General features: G+C 43.2%; 1 protein-coding gene across 2 annotated transcripts in view; it reads right to left on the minus strand.

The window, feature by feature from the left end:
• Window positions 1-9,945, minus strand: part of TIAM1 (TIAM Rac1 associated GEF 1) — a 449,425-nt gene that overhangs the window by 265,614 nt on the left and 173,866 nt on the right. The gene's annotated exons all lie outside the window — the stretch shown is intronic.

The following is a 9,945-nucleotide window of genomic DNA, read 5'->3' on the forward strand; positions in this document are numbered from 1 at the left end:
AAAAAAAAAAAAAAAAAAAAAAGAGTAGAAGAAAATAGAGAGTCCGTTGTCAAATCGCTACGTATATCCTTCCAGTGTTTCATAAACGATACCGCCACATCCTACCCTCTGTTTTTTGAGATCTCTGGTTCTCTATTTCCTTAATTGTGCTTCTCCCCATAGAGCTAAAATGGGTAGCATGAATGGGTGTGTACACTCACACACGCATGTACACGTGCGCACACTCACACACTATCCCTGATATATGCATCTCAGTCTCTGACCATAACACCAATCACCAAGAACATGATTCTCCCCAAACCACAGGTGCTGTCCCAGGTTCCTGGGCTCACTTTCTCACACTCCATGGTATGCAGGGTACCCAGGTCTCCCTATGCACCCTCTCTGTTTCATGTTTCCACAGGAAAAGACATACAGTGTTTAAAGCAAACTCCTGATTATGCACGCTAATGAAGGCAAACATTGGCACAGATGCGTGTTTGGCATGAGATTTCCCTAATTGCATTTTGCTTAGGCTACCATCAAAATTAGTTAGTGTTCCCCCAAACACACGCACAGCAGAGGGAGGAGGAGATGCCAATCGAAAGGACTTGTGGGTGATGGAGGGATGGCAAAACTGTGAAATCGGCCTCAAATAAAAGAACCTTTTCCATACTCAATGCCTATATGCTGACTAATGTCATGTTGAACTGGTCTTAAAAGTGCAGAGGAAATCTAGAATACATTCTATAATATCCTGGATGAATGGTAAGTGTTGGAGCTCCAATCTAGAAAGCACAAAATTTGAGGCAACTCCTTGCTCCACTTCTGAGATAGCAATTTTTATTTTATTTTATTTTATTTTTTGAATCAGAGTCTTACTCTGTCATCCGGGCTGGGGTGTAGTCGCGCGATCTCAGCTCACTGCAACTTCTGCCTCCCGGGTTCCTGCGATTCTCCTGCCTCAACCTCACAAGTAGCTGGAATAACAGGTGGATGCCACCCTGCCCGGCTGGTCTCGAACTCCTGACCTCAAGTGATCCACCCGCCTCAGCTTCCCAAAGTGCTACGATTACAGGTGTGAGCCACTGCACCCGGCTGAAACTTTTTTTTTTTTAGATAGATTTAAGAGATGCCTTTCTGCAACTCCCATCTGCTGGAGAAACTCAGACCAATTCTCTATCATTTCTGTATGGTAACCTTCAAATAACAGAAGAAAGTGGTCCTGTCTTCCCTTACTGCTTCCTCCTCCAGGTAAGCTGCTACTCTTGGCAGGGTGTCCTGTCACCATTTTGGTTCTGCTCGTGTGACTACTCAACTCACTCAAGGTCTTCCTTAAAACACTGACCATGGAGCTGGCTATAGTCCTCAAGGGCTGGAGCGCCCTCCTGAAAATTCAGTGGGATCAGGACACTATGCTCCCTTTAGCCCAAGAGCGGGCTCATTCATCTGCAGTGACCACATCACGCCTCTGACAGACACTGATGCCAAGCCAAACTTTCTGTATATGTACAATTTATTCTTTTCGTCTGATTGTCCCCAAACTGTACAGGACATCACATTCCTGCTTTTTAAAGGTTATCTGGCAGGTTTCTGTCTGCCATCCTGGGCTACTAAGGGTATTTAGAAGTTGTACCGAAGATCCTGCAGGGGTCTTCTTGGATACCACATCTCCCATTCAGATGTGATATCCAGTTCAGAAACAGTCAGCAGCCACATTTTTGGCTGTGTCCATTCAGGAATAAGGGGGAAAAAAAGGGGGGGGCCGGGCTCAGTGGCTCATGCCTGTAATCCTAGCACTTTGGGAGGCCAAGGCGGGCAGATCACCTGAAGACGGGATTTCAAGACCAGCCTGACCAACATGGAGAAACCCCATCTCTATTAAAAATACAAAATTAGCTGGGCGTGGTGGTACATGCCTGTAATCCCAGCTATTCGGGAGACTGAGGCCGGAGAATCGCTTGAACCGGAGGTGGAGGTTGCGGTGAGCTGAGATCGCACCATTGCACTCCAGCCTGGGCAACAAGAGTGAAACTCCGTCTCAAAAAAAAATCTTAAAAAGTCATTAAAAGCTGCAGGAGAGAGAATGACATAAATAAGCAGAAACAAGATGAGCCAAAAGAGCCACAGAACCCAGAATCCTGGGGGGCCTCACCATCCAGCACAATCCCGAGACAGACAACATTACTGCTCATGTTGGCCAGGAGGCACCTTGTGTCTTCATAAAAAACTAACACCAACCTCCTTTAAAAACAATTCACATGATCTTGGCTTGATGTATGTTATTTGCAAACAGGAGTCCTATCTAACACAGAAAGTATTCTGGTAGAAAAAGTGAATGTCCCACATAAGGTACCTTGCCAATTACTATTAAGGTATCGGGCAGTCTGTCCTGCCAATGTGATGCTAATTCAGTAATTAATTTTCTTTGGTCCGTTCCAGCCTGCCTGCTTCAAATCCGCAAGGATCCCTGCTCTCCGAAGGGCATTTTATTATCTTAACCCTCAAGGCTTTCAACCATCATACTCTCACTTCTCCTTGGCTTCCCTGATTCCCCGAAGTCCATCTTTTTCCCACTCACACTTGCTGCCACACAATTTGGCCAAGGGAGTTGGCCTTCAGTATCCATGGGTTCTGCATCCCTGGGTTCCACCAACTGCAGATTCAAAATGTTTTTAAAAAAGAAAAAATAGATGGTTGCATCATATCTGTACTGCATATGTACAGGCTTGTTTTGCTTGTCACTATTCCCTAAACAATACAGTATAACAACTATTTACATAGCATTTCAGGTATTATAAGTAATCTAGAGATTGCTTATAATATACTGGAGAACGTGCATAGATTTTGTGCAAATACTATTTTGTTTTGTTTTGTTTTGTTTTTTAACTGAGATGGAGTCTCACTCTGTCACCCAAGCTGGAGTGCAGTGGCACAATCTCAGCTCACTGCAACCTCCATCACTCAGGTTCAAGCGATTCTCCTGAATCCCTCCCAAGTAGCTGGGATTACATGCACCCACCACCACACCTGGCTAATTTTTGTATTTTTAGTAAAGAGAAGGCTTCGTCATGTTGGCCAGCTGGTCTTGAACTCCTGACCTCAGGTGATCTGCCCACTTCAGCCTCCCAAAGTGCGGGGATTACAGGCATGAGCCACCTCGCCTGGCCTACACTATTTTATATAAGGAACTTGAGCACCCATGGATTTTAGTATCTATGGGGGAGCAGAGGTCTGGATCCAATTCCCCACGAATACCAAGGGATGACGGTACGGTGACATTAATGAAATAATATCAATGAATAATTTCTGCTTCCAAAAACACTGCATGGTGCCCCAGCCAAAGAATCATCCAAGATTGGACTTTAGACAAGTTATAAGTAACTCTAGACTCCAAATTGATAATAGAAGACCCTGCCCCTAAGAAAAAAATATGTGAAAATGTATGTCCACACAAAAGCTTGTACACAAGTATTTCGTAGCAGCACTGGCTGTAATAGCCAAAAAGAAAGATAACCCAAATGTCCATCAATTAATGAGTAGATAAACAAAATATGGTACAGCCATACAATAGAGTATTACTCAGCAATAAAAAGAAGTGAAGTACTGAGCCACGATACAACAAAGATGAACCTCAAAAACATGCCAAGTGAAAGAAGCCAGTCAAAAAAGACTCCATAATGCATAATTCCTTTTATATAAAATGTCCAGAACAGGAAATCTATGGAGACAAATTAAATGGTTGGGGTTGGCGATTGGGTAGGAAGAGTTGGAGGGAAATATAGATGGCTGGTAATGGGTACAGAGTTTCTTCTGTCCTAAAAACAATTTTGAGGATGGTGGCAAAACTTTATAAATGTCCTAAAATTATGGAACTGGCTGGGTATGGTGGTTCATGCGTGTAATCCCAGCACTTTTGGGAGGCTAAGGCAGGCGGATCATTTGACTCAGGAGTTCAAGATCAGCCTGACCAAAATGGCGAAACCCTCTCTCTACTAAAAATGCAAAAAATTGGCCAGGCATGGTGGTGCACACCTGTAATCTCAGCTACTCGGGAGGCTGGGCATGAGAATCGCTTGAACCTGAGAGGTGGAGGTTGCAGTGAGATCACGCCACTGCACTCCAGCCTGGGCAAAACAGTGAGACTTTGTCTCAAACAATAAATATAAGTGGCTCATGCCTGTAATCCCAGCACTTTGGGAGTCCGAGGTGGGTGGATCACTTGAGGTCAGGAGTTCAAGACCAGCCTGACGAACATGGTGAAACCCCATCTTTACTAAAAATACAAAGTTAGCTGGGCGTGGTGGCACATGCCGGTAATCCCAGCTACTCAGGAGGCTGAGGCAGGAGAATCACTTGAATCCAGGAGGTGGAGGTTGCAGTGAGCCGAGATCGCATCATTGCACTCCAGCCTGGGCAACAAGAGCGAAACTCCGTCTCAAAAAATAAAATAAAATAAATAAAATAAAATTATGGAAGTGTACATTTTAAATGGATGAATTGGAAGGGGTATGAATTATAGTTCAACAAATCTGTTTTTTTAAAAATCCATTAGAGGATAGTTAATCTATTACCACAGTATAAAGAAAAGGAATAGACTCAATACCCTAGTTTTTTTAGTTCATTAAAATGTGGGTCAAAATCCTAAATTTAACATATCCACAACATTCATAAGGCATTTATATAGTAAATTCCATATAATTTGCATTGTACCAGATTGGTTAGGGACAGGGGCTTTGGAATGAAACTAGGTTTAAGTCCCAACCCCTTCACTCACATGTTGAATGACCTTGGATCCTCCTCCAAGCCCTAGCTTCTCTATATGTAAAAAGAGGAAAATAATTGTGCTTCTTTCACTGATGAGTGAGTACCTGACACAGTGCAGCACTCAAACAGTAACTTTTTAAGTAAATAAATAACAACAACAAAACCAAGTACTTGTGTGCAATATACTATACCTTGCTAGAAGACACAGATAATACAGCCCCTTTCTTCGATTAGATTATTACACCAAGCTGTTTAGTGCTGCAATAAGAAGAATGCTATGGACTGAACATTTGGGTCCCCCAAAAATCCGTATGTTGAAATTCTAATCCCCAAGGTGATGTATTTGGAGATGGAGCCTTTGCGGGGTGATTAGGCATGAGTAGAGTCCTCATGAATGGTATTGGTGCTCTTATAAGAAGAGACACTACCAGCCTAGACAATATGCTGAAACCCCACCTCTACAAAAAATAGAAAAAAATTAGCCAGGCGGCAGCTGGGCACAGTGGCTCACACCTGTAATCCTAGCACTTTGGGAGGCCGAGGCAGGTGGATCACTTGAGCCCAGGAGTTCGAGACCAGCCTGGTCAACATGGTGAATCCCTACCTCTACTAAAAATACAAAACTTAGCTGGGCATGATGGTACATGCCTGTACTCCCAGCTACTCAAGAGGCTGAGGCACAGCAATCACTTGAATGTGGGAGGCGGAAGTTGCAGTAAGCTGAGATCATGCCACTGCACTCCAGCCTGGGCAACAGAGACTCTGTCTCAAAGAAAACAAAAAATAGCCAGACATGGTGGTGCACACCTGTAAGTCCCAACTACTTAGGGGGTTGTGGTGGGAGGATCACCTGAGGCTGGGAGGTCGAGGCTGCAGTGAGTCATGATCACATCACTGCACTTCAGTCTGAGTGACAGAGTAAGACCCTGTCTCAAAAATAAAAAACAAAAAGAACAGACACTAGAGAGATCCTCTCTCTCCGCCATATTAGGATACAGAGAGAGAGAGACTGTCTTCAAACCAGGAACCCAGTCAGCAGGGACCTTGGTCTTGGACTTCCTCACCTTCAGAACTGTGAGAAATAAGTTTGGGGATTAAGCTGCCCTGTTTGTAGCATTTCTTTACAGCAGTTCAAACTGCCTAAGACAAAGACCAATAAAGCATTATGAGGAGAGATTTGTGCAGAAGACATTTAAACTGGGTCAAGCGGAAATTCTTGAATTAGAGAATGAAAAGAGGGAAGGAAAGGAACAAAATGATAAGCACGTCTCCCATGCAATATGCTTTTGCTAACTCTTATCCAAACACCAGAGACCCCGGGGCTAGATGTTTCAACGATTATCAGCACACTGTATATCCATATGAAAAACCACAAGGTAACGTAGGAACCATTGGCTAAAATCATAGGTGACAAAAGGCATGACTTGAGATTTACGTCCTGTCTAGAACATAAAGGCAGAAGAAAATGAAAAGCAGAGAGATGAATTGTATATTTTGACCAAGGTACAAGGATCAAGTACATAAATTTCAATTTCGAATTTCCACATTTCTGATCATTAGCTACCACATTCCTATGTATCTTATGAAAGAAAGCAAGAAATGAATTATCTGAGAGCCAAACAACCTCCTGACAACTCTTTGGTCTGTTTTTTTTCCAAAAGACTGATTACCTTCAATGACATTGCTCTCTGAAAAGGCAATTGATGAGACGGATGTAGCACACTGAATGAGAGGATTGAAGTACCTATGCTTTTTCTTTTGACAGTTTATAAAACAGATTTTTTTAACATGTCAGTCAATTGGTGATATTTTAAATGAGATCACAAAAGTCAAGGTCTTTGCTACAAAAGATACGGCAAACAAACTAAAAAAATTAATGAAAGCATGTGATTCTAGTGTAAAAGAACCACCCACGTGACATTGGTTCAAGAAATATGCTTTTGTGCCTTCAATATGAAAAAGTAATCAGTTTCACCTTGGCGAATTACCATTATGCACTTATGTTTAAACTAGATGTCTGAATATTATCAATATCTTTTAAAAGTGTAAAACAGGCCGGGCACAGTGGCTCAAGCCTTTAATCCCAGCACTTTGGGAGGCCAAGACGGGCGGATCACAAGGTCAGGAGATCGAGACCATCCTGGCTAACACGGTGAAACCCCATCTCTACTAAAAAATACAAAAAACTAGCCGGGCGAGGTGGCGGGCACCTGTAGTCCCAGCTACTCGGAAGGCTGAGGCAGGAGAATGACGTAAACCCGGGAGGCGGAGCTTGCAGTGAGCTGAGATCTGGCCACTGCACTCCAGCCCGGGCGACACAGCGAGACTCCGTCCAAAAAAAAAAAAAAAAAAAGTGTAAAACATAGGCCAGGCATGGTGGCTCACACTTGTAACCCCAGCACTTTGGGAGGCCAAAAAGGGCGGATCACCTGAGGTCAAGAGTTTGAGACCAGCCTGGCCAACAAGGTGAAACCCCGTCTCTACTAAAATTACGAAAATTAGCCTGGCGTGGTGGTGGGCGCCTGTAATCCCAGCTACTCAGGAGGCTGAGGCAGGAGAATCACTTGGACCCAAGAGGCGGAGGTTGCAGTGGGCAGAGATTGTGCCACTGCAATCTACCCTGGGCAACAAAGCGAGACCCTTCTCAAAAAAAAAAAAAAAAAAAAAGTGTAAAACATAACAGTTTCATAAATTCAGAATACTTAAAAGAGTAATGCTTTTAATCCTAGCCCTGTCACGATCTAAACATACAGTGATTCTCTCAGAGACAGGGGCCACTAAGTATTACAAGGATTGTACAAAATGATGTTCAGTGAACACCTATTATGTGCCCGACCCTAGGCTACATCCCACTCCCCAGGAACTCAAAAGTTGACAGGTTGAGTCCTTTCCCAGGCACCTCTTCACACTTCAATAGTTCTTTCACTCAGCCTTACAAACAGGCTCAAAATGGGCTTTCACAGATTGGCCAAACTGATATTGGCCTTGTCCACCAACACTGCACACCTATCTCTTTCAGGCTGTCATTTCCAGGGACAATTCCTGATATGCCTTCGGAAAGAAACCCTCCTGTATCTACATCAGACTGCAGGTATCACACTGCATATGTGTATCTTCATAGCTTGTATCTATCTACTACATAAGGTTACACACCAACAGGACGTGTTCATGTAAATAAGGCAGACATGAGAAATGAAAAGCAGAGCTCATTACAGTATGTGGGGCACTTGATTTATTTAAGACCAGCTTCATTTGCTGTTATTCCCCACTTTCCAGAGTGAAAACCTGGAACGGAAAATGAAACGGCGCTTCCAAGGTTATGCTGCAAATCATCAGAACAATCTGGGCCAATGGACAGGTTTCTTGATCTGACAGCTGCTCCCCTATCTGCTGGGACCTGCTGTGTTGAAATTATCATATGCAATCGAGCACCTCAGGAGCAATGCAAATTGCTAAAATCTAAGTAGAGCAGGTGAAGACATTTGCTGGCTGATGACCATATTCTTGTAACGCACTGTGGGGCCACATATCCTGTGGTGTTCATAGATGCGCTTCCAGTCTCAAGCAGGGGACTGGGCACCTCGTAAGTTTAATGAGCGAGTAAAGCAATTAAGATACTCAAGGAAATAGATAACATCTGAAGAGGCCTTGGAAATAGCCGTATTCAAGCAAACGCACCATCAAATGAAAAAGAAATGTCAAAGATCAAGGGGGAAGGGACCCAAATTAAAATGTTTTCCTGGGAGGCCAAAGCAGAAGAAGTGCTTGCAGTCAAGAGTTCAAGACCAACCCGGGCAACATGGCAAGACCCCATCTCTACCAAAAAGAAAAAAAATTTTTTTTTAATTAGCTGGTATGGTGGCACACATTAGTAATCCCAGATACTCAGGAAGCTGAGGTGGGAGAATTGCTTGAACACAGTAGTTTGAGGCTGTAGTGAGCTATGATCGCACCATTGCACTCCAGCCTGGGTGATAAAGCAAGACCTGTTTCTAAAAAACAAAAGAAAGAAAGCTTTCCCAACCTCCTTGAATTATTCTGTGTAGTCTCTTGTACTTCAGGATCATACAGCTTGAGTTTGCTTTAAATTTAAAAACCAGAATCCCCAAGTATCTTGCCTTAAGTCCCACAAATAGGTCAAGAGCTGTGAGTGGAGACCCAAGAGGATTGCACACAAGCGCTACACATACCACTAATGGAGCAGGAAACCGTTTTTAGTGGTACATGGAAAACCATGTTTAATCTTTATAGTTATAATTATTTTTCAATGTGTATTAAAAAATGTATTAGCAGCACATTAAGCCCATGACATCAGGACTAGGTAAAGTAACCTCACACCCACACAAGCACACACACACTGATAGGATCTGAACGCTGTCCCCTCTGAATCTTTTGTTGAAATGGAATCCTCACAGTTGGAGGTGGGGACTAGCGGGAGGTGTTTGGGTCATAGGAACAGATTCCACATGGCTTCATGCTCTTTTTCTTTTCTTTTTTTTTTTTTTTGAGACAGAGTTTCACTCTTGTTGCCCAGGCTGAAGAGCAATGGCGTGATCTAGGTTCACTGCACCCTCCGCCTCCCAGGTTCAAGCGATTCTCCTGCCTCAGCCTCACAAGCAGCTGGGATTACAAGCCCCTGCCACCATGCCTGGCTAATTTTTTGTAGTTTTAGTAGAGACAGGGTTTCCCCATTTGACCAGGCAATGCGGTCCTTTCAATAGTGAATTCTTTATAGACAGATAGATACAGATTTTTTAAAAACAAACTTTATTAGGTTAATAATTATAATCAACCATCATAAAATAGAACGGGAGTTTCAAAACCATACAAGCCACAAGGCTGGTACAAAAGAAGGGTGGGGTCGAGGGTCCCAAGGCATTTTGGGGTAGGAGACACAGGGAGAGCCAGAGAGTCACCCAGTGTCTGGGGATGGCTGGGTCAAGGCAATAAGCTAGGATCTGTACAAGTGAAACATTCATCAGAATGTGACCCACCCTGAAACAGGACGAAGGAAAATCTTTAAGTCTTACAGGTAAGGTCCCAAAACTACAAAATAGTAAGAGGGAAATGTATATTCCTCACCCAGTCTTGGTACCAATTTTGTGCTTTAAAAAATATACTGCAATGGAAGATTTAAAAAAAAAAAAAGGTACTCTACACCACCTGTTTAAAACATAAATCTTATGAACAAATATGTAT

Source organism: Rhinopithecus bieti, unplaced genomic scaffold (assembly GCF_001698545.2).
Source record: "Rhinopithecus bieti isolate Rb0 unplaced genomic scaffold, ASM169854v2 scaffold_13207, whole genome shotgun sequence".
Classification (NCBI taxonomy): Eukaryota; Metazoa; Chordata; class Mammalia; order Primates; family Cercopithecidae; genus Rhinopithecus; species Rhinopithecus bieti.